We start from the raw sequence: 14,000 nt of genomic DNA on the forward strand, positions 1-14,000 counted from the left end.
TCGAGAGGTCTTAGGCAGGGAGATCCGATGTCTCCATATCTGTTTAACATTTGTCTAGAGTCTCTCACTCATCTCATAAATCAGGCCACGCTTAGGAAAGACTGGACACCATTCTGGGTGGGGAAAGATAGGGTGCCGGTGTCTCACCTCATGTTTGCAGATGATCTCCTTCTTTTTGGAAGGGTGGACGAAAATACGGCTTTTGCTATTAGACAGGTGCTCAATCAATTTTGTAAGATCTCGGGGCAAAAAATTAATGAAAACAAGAGTCGTTTAGTCTTCTCCCCCAATACCAATGAGGAGCATAAAAATCTATTTCAACAGACTCTCAACATTGAGGAAAATGAAAACTTAGGCTTATACTTAGGTATGCCTTTATCCCATAAAAGACCTACGAGGAGTCAAGTGCAATTTGTGGTAGATAAAGTGAAAAACAAGTTGGCCAGGTGGAAAACAAAATTCCTCTCCAAGGCAGGGCGACTTTGTTTAATCTCCTCTACACTCTCTACTATACCTGCTTATTACATGCAGGCAACCTACCTCCCCGCGAGCACTTTAAAAGACCTGGATACCATATGTAACAATTTTTTGTGGGGTGATGAGGAGCAGCATAAGAAAATCCATTTAGTGGGGAAAGAAAAAACCTTTCGACCCAAAAGCCAAGGAGGTCTAGGAATTCGAAAACAAGATCTCATGAACAAAGCTTATATGGCTAAACTTGGCTGGAAACTTGCTCAGGGCCCTCCAAACCTGGCACAGAAGTGCATAACATCCAAGTACCTAAGTGGAAACCATGTCACAGCTTTTGCAAATGGGTCGCAAGTTTGGAGAAGTATAGGGAAAGGATGGGAGTTGCTAGCTCAAAACAGCTCATGGTGTGTAGGAAATGGAGAGGGGCTTAGCATGTGGCATGATGATTGGCTGAATATAGGAAAGTTACGGAGTTTTGTGCATGGCCCTCTGAGCCTAGTGGAAGACCACTTGCGGGTAAGGGACTTAGTGGTTGATGGAAATTGGAATCTCTCTAGGATAAGTCTCTATCTCCCACAAGGTATAGTAGACCGCATTCTTAGTCGACCCCCGCCAGCTAAGGACGGTGGGAATGATACTCTTTGTCCTGATTTCCTATCGCATGAGGGATTCTCACTTTCCCTGGCCTACTTAATCCAGATTCCTGCCACTCCTTACATTGATATTGAATGGGTTTGGAAAATAAACACAAGCCCAAAGATCCAATTCTTTTTCTGGCTTGCATGCCTTGACCGTTTACCTCATAAAAAACTCCTACACCAACGTTCTATTTCAACTGACTCATTTTGTCCCCGATGTGCTCATCCCGTGGAAGATGTTGACCATATATTTAGGTGGTGTAGCAAATCAAGAGAAGTCTGGGAGCATATGTTTGTAGATCTCAACCAAGGAAGTTCCGTGTTGGAATGGATCCAAGAGAACCTTAGATGCCAATCAATGTTTCGGATGGTCCCTTGGTCCCATGTATATCCTTTCTTGCTTTATGAAATATGGTTAAGTAGGAATCACTGTGTGTTTAGACCGGATACCTCCCAGCTCAAACCGCTTGAAATTATTAACAAGGCTGTCAGTGCAGCCCTTTTCTACCTAAAAGCAAACGTGAGTATAAAGAAATCGAGTGATCCTGTTTGTAGACTAAGGTTAACCCACCATGTTCCAAGAGACTGGATGATGGTAAATGTAGATGCGTCTTTCTTTCAAGCCAACGTACCTAGTGGGATTGGGGGGGTAGTGAGAGACCATAAGGGAAGGTGGGTTGTAGGTTTCCAAAAGTGCACCTTTGCATGTAATGCCTTGTTAGCAGAATTACTGGGAATTAGGGAAGGTTTGACTATAGCCAAGGATAGAGGCGTTCAAAGTTTGGTCTTATTTTCGGACTGCAAAGTAGCCACCCAACTTGTAACCCATGGATGACCCATACTAACCATTTTGCGAGTGTTGTCAAAAATTGCAGGGAGTTGAGTAAGAGCTTTAAGGAAATCAAGATAATGCACTGCAGAAGGGAGGTTAACAAAATAGCGGATGCTTTGGCAAAGAAGACGGAGGACCTAGATGGGATCATTAATGTAACTAAGTTTCTCCCCACTCCCCCTAGTTTTTGTATGGATGACTATCATGAGGATTGTATTGTAAGCTTGGACGAGACAATGATAAACTCTGATGTAATAGCTTAATTAATTAATTAAAGTCACCTATTTCACCAAAAAAAAAAAAAAACAACGCAGAAGAGGGGCTCTCATACCCTAAGCCTCACGAAGGGAAGAAGCAGCTGCAGCAACAACACAATACATTTGCACAACATTCTCACAATAGTTTTAGGCCTTATTTGGTTGTATATAGGAAATATTTCCGAGGAAGTTATTTTTCCTCTGTATTTGAAATTCCTAGGAAGTGTAAAATTGTGATAATGGGACTTATTTAGGGGGACCTAGGTAAGTAATTTCCTCCATTTTGGAGGAAGTAAAACTTCCTAGGAAATGCAAATTCCCATGGTTTTGCCAACCAAACAACTTCATATACTTCTACATCCTAGGAATTTTACACTTTCCATGATTTATTTTGTCAACCAAACAAGGCCTTAGGTTTACGTTTTAGTTGATGGGTCGTTTTGTCTAGCCACTGGTGACCGTGGTGGAATACACTAGTTCTGAACTTGTTATTGCCGACGGGGTGACAACGGCGGCGAAGCTAAGTTCAATTTCAGTATTTTCTATCTATTTTATTAATCGACTTTGGTAATTTCGTTCCTTTTCCTTGATTTCATATTCAATTGTTTTGTCAATTCCATATTTTCTTTGCTTAACCTGATCTAGAGTAGTTATGTTATCTTATTGTTGGTTTTATTTTACGAATTGTCGTTCTTTAAATTTATAGACTTGCAGTTTTAATTTCTCACATATAATTATAGTTATGTCCTCAATCTATGTTCCATTCCTAATGCTGTAATCAATTACGTGCATGTAGTAGTGGGATTTTCTAGTTTCCATTGTTATCTAGTTTTCAAAGATGATTACAAATTAAAGCTTTTGTCTTTTATGCTATAGTGTTTCAGTTGATTATTTTGCTAGATTTAGAATTTCAGTAGAGCTAGGTTTAGTTTTAGTTTTGTTTTTCATATCTTAAATTATTTATGACCATTAAATTATGCTATTGTTTGTCTTATATCATATTACATGATGTTGATGATTCTTAGTTCTTACGAGTAAGTATATTTATTTCTTTGCTATTTTAGTTCATAGTGGTGTTCTACTATTAGTTTTATTTGGTCTATGTGTAGTTTCGATTTAGTAGTTTCTTTAGTATTTCCTATATTTTTAATTTTGATTCTAATCTTAGTTAATTAGTCTTAGTTAATTTTCTTTCTTTATTTCTAATAGATTATTTCTTGCTATAGTAATTGTAGTTGACTCTAAGTGGGTAAATTCATATAATTAATTGGGTAATATGATTTAATATTAACATCCTTGTGGGTTCGACCCGTATTTACTAGTTATGCTATATCGTACACCGTGCACTTGTGGTATTAGTTTTTATTCATACACACCTCAGTAAAACAAAGAAGCAAATAGATCCTATCATTCATTCACACTTATTTTATCACCTATAACATGCTTGATTATGATTTTTTTGAGTATGTTTTTATAAATTATACATTGCTATCTACGCATATAACCTTGCACTACCTTAGAGCTATGTTCCGGGCTTTCCACAAATAGTAGAGAGTAGCAGCTAAAGTAGCTAGAACAGTATCCTTTCTTGAGTAGCTTCCTCTGCTAGTTCTTCTAGTACACAAAGTCTTATACTCCAGGTTTTTGTTAGCAGCATTGAAGCCGTTACTAAATGCATGCTTTACTGTGATAGCAATCTGATAACTAGCGCCTTTGGTGTGAGGAGGGTCTTTGGGCGGTTCTTGCTCAGGCTTCTTTTTAAGCTCTTCATTCTGTTTTTCATGAGCCTCTAGGCAAGTATTCATGGTTTGGAGCTGGGAAAGAATAGTAGTGAGATGGGCTTCAGTGATGCCATTTGGTATTGAGTTGGATGGTATGAGCGGATCTTTCTAGGAATATAAGTACCTTGGAGGACAGGAGCATGTCGGGCTTCTGGGGCCTAAATGCAGGTCTCGAGCCTTCACAATCTTGCTGAAATCAAGAAACTTAGATTTAGAATTTAAAAAATAAGACCTTGACATTGGACTAAAAATAGAAAGAACTCAACTCTGAACCTCACTCGGTCTTAAGGTACTAGACATAAGGGCTGAACCTGGAACTGGACTTGAATGGGTCAATGTTTGGACCTAACTCTGTTTTAAGGTTCTAGACTCAAAGACTTGGGCTTGTAACGTGTCACGTGTCATGGGTCATGTGTCAACCTAAGTCTGTACCTAATTCTGTGTTAAGGTGCTAGACTTGAGGGTTTGCTAAGTTGCACCTATGCCATATTAAGGGCCGCTTAGACCTATTGTGTCAATTGAAAAAGAATGGGCCTAGGCTTGAACCTATGTCAGGTTAAGGTTTATAAACCTAAGGTTGGGATTGAAATTGTAACGCGCCTAAGGTCGAACCTAATTTAGTTTTAAGGTTCTAAAATTGGAACCGGAATTGTATCGAGCCTAAGGTTGAACCTGATCCGGTCTTAAGGTTCAAAAATTAGAATCGGAACTGTATCGGGCCTAAGGTCGAACCTAATTCGGTCTTAAGGTTCTTAGACCTAACTTGGACTTAAAATTGAACTTAAAGGAGCCTAGTTGGATCTACATCGGTTTTGGGTCTCTTAAAGTCTAGACTTGAAATGGTATTGGGTCTAAAGGTCGAACCTAATTCAGTTTTAAGGTTCTTAATCAAAGACTGGACTTGGACTTGAAATAGATAGGGCCTATGGTTGGACCTAGTTTAGTTTTAAGGTGCTTAAACTTGATGGTGGACTTGAGATAAATGGGTCTAAGGTTGGACCTAACTCGGTTGTAAGGTACCTAGACCTAAGGTTTGACTTGAGCTGGGCCTGTGTGACTGAGCTTATTGTTTTGGAAAAGGACCCCATTTGATTTTGTTTTGAAAATTGTGTTTGACCTTGAACTAATGGACTTGAACTATGAGACTTGGACTAGTGTTAAGGGACTTGGACTAGCGAACCAAACTAGTGGACTGAACTAGTGGTCTTTTAACTAGTGGGATGGACTGTGAATTGAACTATGAACTGGATTGTGGAGTAAGCTAGAGGCCTTAAACTAATGGTCTTGAACTAAGTCTTGAGCTAGTGGTCTTGATTTTAAACTAAAGGTCTTGGACTAGGGGTCTTGCCCTAGCAAGCTTGAGCTAGTGAACCAAGACTGGGTCTTGAACTAAGTCTTGAACTTGTGATCTAATGGACTAGACTTGGCATTGAGTCAGCTTGAACTTAGGATAGGAATTAGATTGAGCTAAGGGTCTAGGTTATCGACACTAGTCTAGTAGGTCACAAATGCACACATTGTCACACCTAAACGATGCTACATGTAGAGTCAAGCTAAGGTTAGTCTGGTTTGGTCAAAGAGGGTACCATACGTGGGGGAATATTCGATACTGAATCCATCACTGCCATGACGAGCGATGCAGAAGGAAGACCCTTGTGACCCACATCAGTAACATGGGATACGCATGGGAGGGATAGGCTAGTTAAGGTTGCTAATGATCAGTAATCACTAACAACAATAGCTAAACCCCCCTTATGAGGGTCTCGAGCATATAACATGCCCATAAAAGACCGTGTTCCTAATTATGCATACATGCTTAAAAATTATTATGGTGAAATTACGAGACTTTCAAGTTTGTCCGCTCGTCCTTAGGAATGATAACCCTAAGGAGAATTTCCCCAACGGAGTCGCCAATCTGTAGGCGTGACTATTGGGCCTATGTCGAGGGAGCTGAGCCCTTGCCGGTGAGGACAGAGCGTGCTTTGGAATAAAGGGAGTCTCCATTGCGCCATTCAAAGGTTCACAGACACCCGAAACAATAAGCCAGAGACAAGGTTCGGGGACAGGGTACGAACCAAATTAGTAATCCAGTTAGCCCGTCCTAGCTACCTCCACTCTGCCTCATTTGTAATTTCACCATATTAATTTTTAAGCACCAAAGATATCTTAGTTTTAATACATCTTCACCCAGAAAGACCTTAATATAAGACAGCGCATATGGTTAGAGCTCATTAAGGATTATGATTTAGACCATGAGGGTAAAGCAAACGTTGTTGCTGATGCATTAAGTCGCAAGTCTAGCCATAGCCTGAATACCTTGGTGGTTGTCGACAAACTTTATGAGGAAATTTGTAGACTCCAGATAGAGGTGGTTCATGAAGGGGAAGTAGAAAAATTGTTGAGTGCCCTAACCATCCAACCCAATTTTCTAGACGAAATATATAGAACTAAGCACCGGCCTCGACGAAAACGCCAAGTTATAAAATAGGCAATGTGAGGCAATCGAGACCACTATGCATTGTAAAAACACAAAAGCACCAATGTTTAGAAAAAAATTTCGGTACGACTTGTTGATTAACTGACAATCTGGAAAATCTGAATCCATATCCATATTGAATTGATTGCCGTTATTCTTGGCAGTTCTTATATCCTGTGACAGTTTCAAACCAACCGTGTGATGGTGTTCAAGAAACTTTAATTGAGTATCCAACATACTCCAATTGAACTATCATGGCAACCCAAAGAACAGCAAAAATGCAATTATCAATCCTAAAACCGTATACCAGTTACCGCACGCGGTGTGGTATTGAACCACGAAGCTCAGAAAATTATTTGAGAAACTGCATTGTAGTGTGAATGTCAAAAACGTATTTATCAAATTATACATTTTTTTTCCCTTGTATTACATCAGAAATCCAATTACATTTCTTTTTGTAAAGCTCTTTCGAGTAATTTTCCAAGTTTGTCGATTTCAACTTCTGAATGTCTTTTTAGATCTCAGACGCCTCCAATTTCACCTGAGACACACATGATTCCACTTTTAAAACTGCTGATCCAACTTCATTTAGTAGTTTTCCGAATTCAACTTTATCTTCCCGAATCTTTCTGAAAATCTCAGTGATTAGATCTTTTACTGCTGATATTGCGGAATCATTGTTCTCACATTTCTCTTTCATCGTTGAATTTTGAGATCAAGAATGTCGTTTGGTTTCGATTTCATCTTTCCCATCTCAGCTGTATTCTTACTCATAATCTCCTCTACTTCGACTTGTGAAATCTCATTTAATATGTTTTGCCACTTTTCAAGAATTTCGCTAAAACCTATTTACCACAAAGAGTGAATGTAAGAATGAAACTATACTCTCAAAAAACACATTATAGCTTATATACATATGGTAAACTTAACATGATTCTTTTTCTGATTATTCTGATTGGCTGAATTGATCTTAAACTTGAATGATTCTTATTAATGTGATGAGGAAATTCGGGTTCTGAGAGGAAGATGCATTGGTTGAGTTGGGAACGGTTGTGTTTACCAAAATCGTATGGTGGCTTGGGTTTTTGGGATCATAAAATTTTTAACGAAGCTCTTCTTGCTAAACAGTGATGGAGATTGATGTGTGATACTGGCTCTTTAGTTCATGATGTGATGAGCTCTAGATATTACAAAAATGACACCTTTCTACAAGCTTTGAGGGGTTTTAATCCAAGCTTTGTGTGGAGTAGTATTTGGGGTGCGAAGGCACTGTTGTTGGAGGGGTTGAAATGGAGAGTGGGCGATGGCCGTGACATCAGAGTATGTGATGATTCTTGGCTCCCGGGGGACTCCTCTAATTTGGTTCTTACGCCTAATTTAGAAAGTTCAGCAGATCTTCGGATGGCGGATTTTATTGGTGAAGATGGATGGGATCCTAAAGCACTTTTCATTCATCTCATGGAGGAAGATGTTGTACGTGTGTTAGACATCCCGCTTAGTGAGAGGAAGCCTAAAGATGTATTATATTGGTGGCCGGCGTTTGATGGCATATATTCTACAAAATCTGGTTATTAGTTTGGGAGGTTAGGCCATTTGTGTGGGTGGGCGGAGCGTTTTGGTGGTGATAATAGTGAGGTGTGGCAAGCGGTTTGGAATGTTGGCAGTCCCCCTAAGTTGAGCCATTTTATTTGGAGAGCGTGCCCAGATGCCTTGGCTACGTGATATGGAAATAATAATAATTATATGGAATTCTAGTTCTGTTAGGATTCTATGTAATTTAGGGTTTTAAATTTCTGTTTATTTTAATTAAGTGTGTAAATGATAAAGGAATCCTATTATATTTAGGAGTTTAATTCCTTATCATTGAGTCAAAGTATTTCCTAATTAGATTCTATTTAGGCGTGTGAAGTAGTTAGTTAAAGATAGGATAATTATTTATCTTGATCCTTAAGATAAAGATAAATAAGTTTAGTTGTTTTTCTAATTCAATTAGGTTTAGGAAAATCTTGTATTATATAAAGGATTTTCGGCTATATGGAATAAAGTAGAGTTGTTGGAGTTATTTTGAGTTTCAGGAGAGAATCCAAAAACCCTTGTTTTACAAGTGAATCAAAAACCCTAGTTGAACCGTGAGCTGAAATACACCTGGGTTCATCATATCTTGTTACTAAATACATAAAAACTACAAAAAAATACAAACTTGCTTTCGATCAAATCCACTAAACTACCTAAACGAGCCTAGCTAAGTGAATTTTTATTAAGATTCACATCAATTGGTGTGGCTGCTCTTCCACCACTCCCACGCACTCCCTCGCACATCCCGCTAGTCCAGCCTCGCCTCATCCTTCGCTCAGCGCGCCTCACTTGCGCCTACCCTTCGCGCCTCGCCTCGCACACCCTCGTCCATCCTCGATACCCTAGCGCACCATGGGCGACGCTAAAGACGAGCTGCTCGCAGATAGCCTCGCACAACTCACCGCACAAATTGCGGCACTTGCCACGAAGGTCTCAGCCCTTGAGCGTGACACCCAGTTCGCCCGACCCCCGCCACATCACCCTCGACGTGAGGATGATTTAAGGTTGGCTGACCTCCCAACCTTTGAAGGTGATCTTGACCCGAAGCATACTTGGAGTGGGAAAACAGATTGGATCGGTTCTTTGATCATAAAAATTTGAGTGATGGCTCTAGATTTTCGTATGCTATCCTAAAGCTCACTAAATATGCTTCCTTGTGGTATGAATCTACGCGCACAAGACGTGCTCGTGAAGAAAAACCCCTCTTGATTGTTGGTCATCTCTAAAGGTCAAGATGCGAAAACGATTCGTGCCCCGCACATACCGCCAAGAACTCTTTGTGCGCCTCAATTCCTTGCGCCAAGCTAACCTCACTGTAGAGCAATATATTAAGGAGTATGAGAGACTACATATGGCGTGTGATATAAAGGAGGAGGATGAACAAAAAATTGCGCGCTTTCTACTTGGTTTACATCGTTCAATCGCAAATATGGTGGAACTACAAACCTATGTCACGTTTGATGATGTATGTCTTTTGGCTACAAAGATTGAGCGACAACTAAAGGAAAATCGCACACGTACTCCATGGGCTGCTTCTATGCCTGCGCCAACACCTTCGGCCACGCCTTCCCACCCAACGCCTGACGTGCCGAGTACTTCTACTACTTCTCCACCACCCGCGCCAGCAAACCCAACATCTTCCCCTTCTACTGGTCCTATTCGAAGTAAGAAAACGCAATGTTTTCGGTGTCAAGGCCTCGGCCACATTGCAAGGGAATGCCCTAACACCACCCTCACCACTCGTGAAGAATTGGTCCTCTATTTGGCCGAAGAACCACACCCTCCGGCTCCTCCCATGGATGAGGATGAATTTTGGTCGAGTCAACCTATCTGTGCCCCGGAACAAGAGCATCCTTCCTTGCTAATTCGTCGCTCTTTATTATCTTCTCATGATGATGATTCTGTGGATGAGCAACGTAACAATTTATATTCCATTCAAACTGCATAATCAAGGGTAAAGTTTGTTCTTTTATCATTGATAGTGGTTCATGTACTAATGTTTGTGATTCGTCTATGGCTGAAACTTTAAATCTGCAAATGCGCAAGCATCCACATCCTTATAAACTAAGCTGGTTGAATGATGATGGCATTTGGGTACGTAAACAAGCTTTAGTTGGTTTTCGTGTTGGTGAATACATGGATCAACTTTGGTGTGATGCTTTACCTATGACTGCATGTTCTATTTTACTTGGAAGACCATGGCAAAGTGATAGACATGTGATGCATAATGGTAAAACTAATGCTTATTCAGTTTTAATGGGGGATAAAAGAATGTTTTGCAATCCTTACCACCTAATAGGCGCCCAAGGAGAAAGAAAGGAAAGCCAAAGCAAAGCTCATGTATGCATAAGTTCATGTCATCATGAAGTTTTAAAAACAGCCCAAAACAAAAAGGAAGGGAGACAACAAATTCTCAAATGCGCCAAGGTTTAAGATGGATTTGGAGACAAAGTATGGTTGTCACTTCTGCTCAAAAGCTTCATGTGAATCATAAAGATGGAGAACCTATGGATGAAGGACCATTTGAGATTGTGGAAAAAGTTGGCTTTGAGACATTCAAAGTGCTCCTAGGAAATGGAATATGTGCAACATTTCCATCCTGTGATTTGGTTCCATGCTTCCCAGACTAAAACTTGTGGACAAGTTTTTTTCTAGAGGGGGAGTTTGATATGGAAATAATAATAATTATATGGAATTCTAGTTCTGTTAGGATTCTATGTAATTTAGGGTTTTAAATTTCTGTTTATTTTAATTAAGTGTGTAAATGATAAAGGAATCCTATTATTTTAGGAGTTTAATTCCTTATCATTGAGTCAAAGTATTTCCTAATTGATTCTATTTAGGCGTGTGAAGTAGTTAGTTAAAGATAGGATAATTATTTATCTTGATCCTTAAATAAAGATAAATAAGTTTAGTTGTTTTTCTAATTCAATTAGGTTTAGGAAATCTTGTATTATATAAAGGATTTTCGGCTATATGGAATAGTAGAGTTGTTGGAGTTATTTTGAGTTTCAGGAGAGAATCCAAAAACCCTTGTTTTACAAGTGAATCAAAAACCCAGTTGAACCGTGAGCTGAAATACACCTGGGTTCATCATATCTTGTTACTAAATACATAAAAACTACAAAAAAAATACAAACTTGCTTTCGATCAAATCCACTAAACTACCTAAACGAGCCTAGCTAAGTGAATTTTTATTAAGATTCACATCACTACGAGAGGTAGGTTACATGACCGTCATATCCTTGATGATGGCCTTTGTAATCATTGTTATGTGGCTATGAGTCTATAGTTCATGCTATGTTTCAGTTTCACAGCCCTTTAGTTGCCTCTATCTAGGAAGGCTCCTCTTTCTCTAATTATATTAATGATGCTCCTGTGACTTTTTTAATGGAGTTATTTGTTTGGATGAATGCAAAACTGGACAAGCAAGATCTTTTCTCTTTGATGGCACTTGCTTGGGCATCGTGGTCATACCACAATTCGGTGACTCATGGTGAGTCATGGTTGAACAAGGAGGTGGGGGTGGCTGGTTTCTTGAAGTTGGTGCAGGATTACAAGGGTTATGCTGCTGCTGTCATGGGTCGATCTCCACCATCGTGTGGCTTCACTTGTCGTTCGAGTTGGAGCCCTCCAAGGGACGGGTGTGTTCGGATAAACAAAGATGCTACTGTGTTTGGTGTTAATGGTGTGGGACTCGGTGTGGTCATAAGAGGTGAGGATGGGAAGATTGCGTTGGTTGTTGTTCAACGAGTCCGAGCTCGCTGGAATTCGGCCATATGTCGCGCTGAGGCATGGTTGTACTAGAGTGGAGCCTGAGACAGATGCTATCAATCTTTCGATGGCCATTTTCTTGAACAAAGTGGGACGTTCACTAAAGTTCTTTTTCTGCTAATCATGGGAGCCGATAATGCGAATTTCCATGAAAATTTAGGCGAAATTCTTGAAAATTGGCAAGACATATTAACTGAGATTTCACAAGTTAAAGTAGAGGAAATTATGAGTAAGAATGAAACTGAGATGGGAAAGATGGAATCGAAACTAAACGACATTGTTGATCTTAAAATATCAGTGATGAAAGAGAAACGTGAGAACAATGATTCCGCAATATCAGCAGTAGATATTCAAAAAGATTCGGGAAGGTAAAGTTGAATTCGTAAAGCTACTAAATGAAGTTGGATCAACAGTTTTGAAAGTGAAATCATGTGTGTCTGAGGTGAAATTGGAGGCGTCTGAGATCTAAGAAGATATTCAGAGGTTGAAATCGACAAATTTGGAAGATTATTCGAAAGAGCTTTACAAGAAGAAATGTGATTGGATTTCTGATGTAATACAAGGAAAAGAAAAAATGGATAATTTGATGAATACATTCTTGACATTCACACTGCAATGCAGTTTCTCGAATAATTTTCTGAGCTTCGTGGTTAAATACCACACTGCGTGCGGTATCTGGTATACGGTTTTGGGGTTGACGATTGCATTTTTGCTTTTCTGTGTGTTGCCATGGTGGTTCAATTGGAGTAAGCTGGATACTCAATTGAAGTTTCTTGAACACCATCACATGGTTGGTTTGAAACTGTCACAAGATATAAGGACTGTCAAGAATAACGACAATCAATTCATTATGGATATGGATTCAGATTTTCGAGATTGTTAGTTAATCAATAAGTCGTATTGATTTTTTTTTTATATACATTGGTGCTTTTGTGTTTTGCAATGCATAGTGGTCTTGATCGCCTCACATTGTCTATTTTGTAACTTAACGTTTTCGTCGAGACCAATGCTTAGTTGGTATTGATGTTTCCGCTTGTTGCTTGTTTTTTTGTTTCTTCATCTGTATTGTGGCTAATTGTGAATGACCTAATTTGTACAAGTTTTTTGATGATTAATTCAAAATTTTGCAAAGCATTGATAGTCAGTTAGTCATATTATCCCTCTCATCTGTACATTGATAGTCACAGGATGTAAAGGTAGCTTTAAACTTTGAAACCTATATTCAATTTTATTAATTCTGTGATTAACATTTGCACCAAAGGTTGCAATCTGATTTGCTGATGGTTATTGGAAATGGTTTGCTCATAAATTTTTGATAATCAATATTTACTTACCTTACTTTACCTCTTTTGCTTCTTGTATAAAGAATTGCAAGAGTCAATCCACAAAATTCTAATGTCTTGGCTATTTTATGAGTACTTTCCATTTTTTTGGTACCATTACATTATGTTAAGTATTTTAATCATACTCTGCTTTAATTCTAGTACGCATACCCTATACTAATCTCATAGTGTCGAGATTCTGCTACAGGATTCTTGAGGTTCAATGAAGAGCCTTGATATGTTACACAACCATTGTCTTTAAATAAGTTAAAACTTTTCTGTGCTCTATGATTGAGATTGATGAATAATCGTATCATAGCAGTAATAAAAAGAGTTTTAAACCAAAGATCTGGAAATAAATTTCAATGAAAATGAAAAAGAAGACGTTTGTATACCATCTAATTGTGGCTGTTCATCAAGCTTTCTGTTGATTGTCTTCCCTTCTTTGTCATCTTGATGCTCAGCAGCAACCTTGGGTAAGTTCATGCTTACTAGATCTCTCATTTTCTATTCTTTGTCTACTCCTTCATACCCTAATTACTTTATCAGTATGTTATCTCTGTGTCTACCTCCTTTTTTTTTGTATTGTTTGTAGTTTTGGTGATTGGGATCTTATATCTGGTGGTGCTATGGTGATTGGTATTGTTTGCCCTGTTTTGGCCGTTGTTATAACAGTGGAATTTTAATTTTTGTTGAATTCTGATCATTCGTTGTAAATTTCAATTAATAAAAATTGAATTTATTATAAGTGATTGTGTAATCAGTGAAGTTTTTTGTACTGTACTATGTGGTACTCGGTTCTTCTATAGTCGTTTTCATATGGTTTGATTGAAGTTTTTGTTTGGTTTCGCAATTACAGTCGTGCTAAAGACAA

The 14,000-nt window shown here is 38.8% G+C and overlaps 1 long non-coding RNA gene across 1 annotated transcript; it reads right to left on the minus strand.

Annotated features, from left to right (window-relative positions):
• Positions 1 to 6,799: 6,799 nt before the first annotated feature.
• Positions 6,800 to 13,657, minus strand: LOC125498384 (uncharacterized). Its single transcript, XR_007275371.1, has 2 exons — positions 13,522 to 13,657; positions 6,800 to 7,300 (listed from the first exon to the last, which is right to left on the minus strand). It is a non-coding gene; the product is annotated as an uncharacterized LOC125498384 (long non-coding RNA).
• Between the last annotated feature and the right edge of the window lie 343 nt (positions 13,658 to 14,000).

Source organism: Beta vulgaris, chromosome 1, assembly GCF_026745355.1.
Source record: "Beta vulgaris subsp. vulgaris cultivar EL10 chromosome 1, EL10.2, whole genome shotgun sequence".
NCBI lineage: Eukaryota > Viridiplantae > Streptophyta > Magnoliopsida > Caryophyllales > Amaranthaceae > Beta > Beta vulgaris.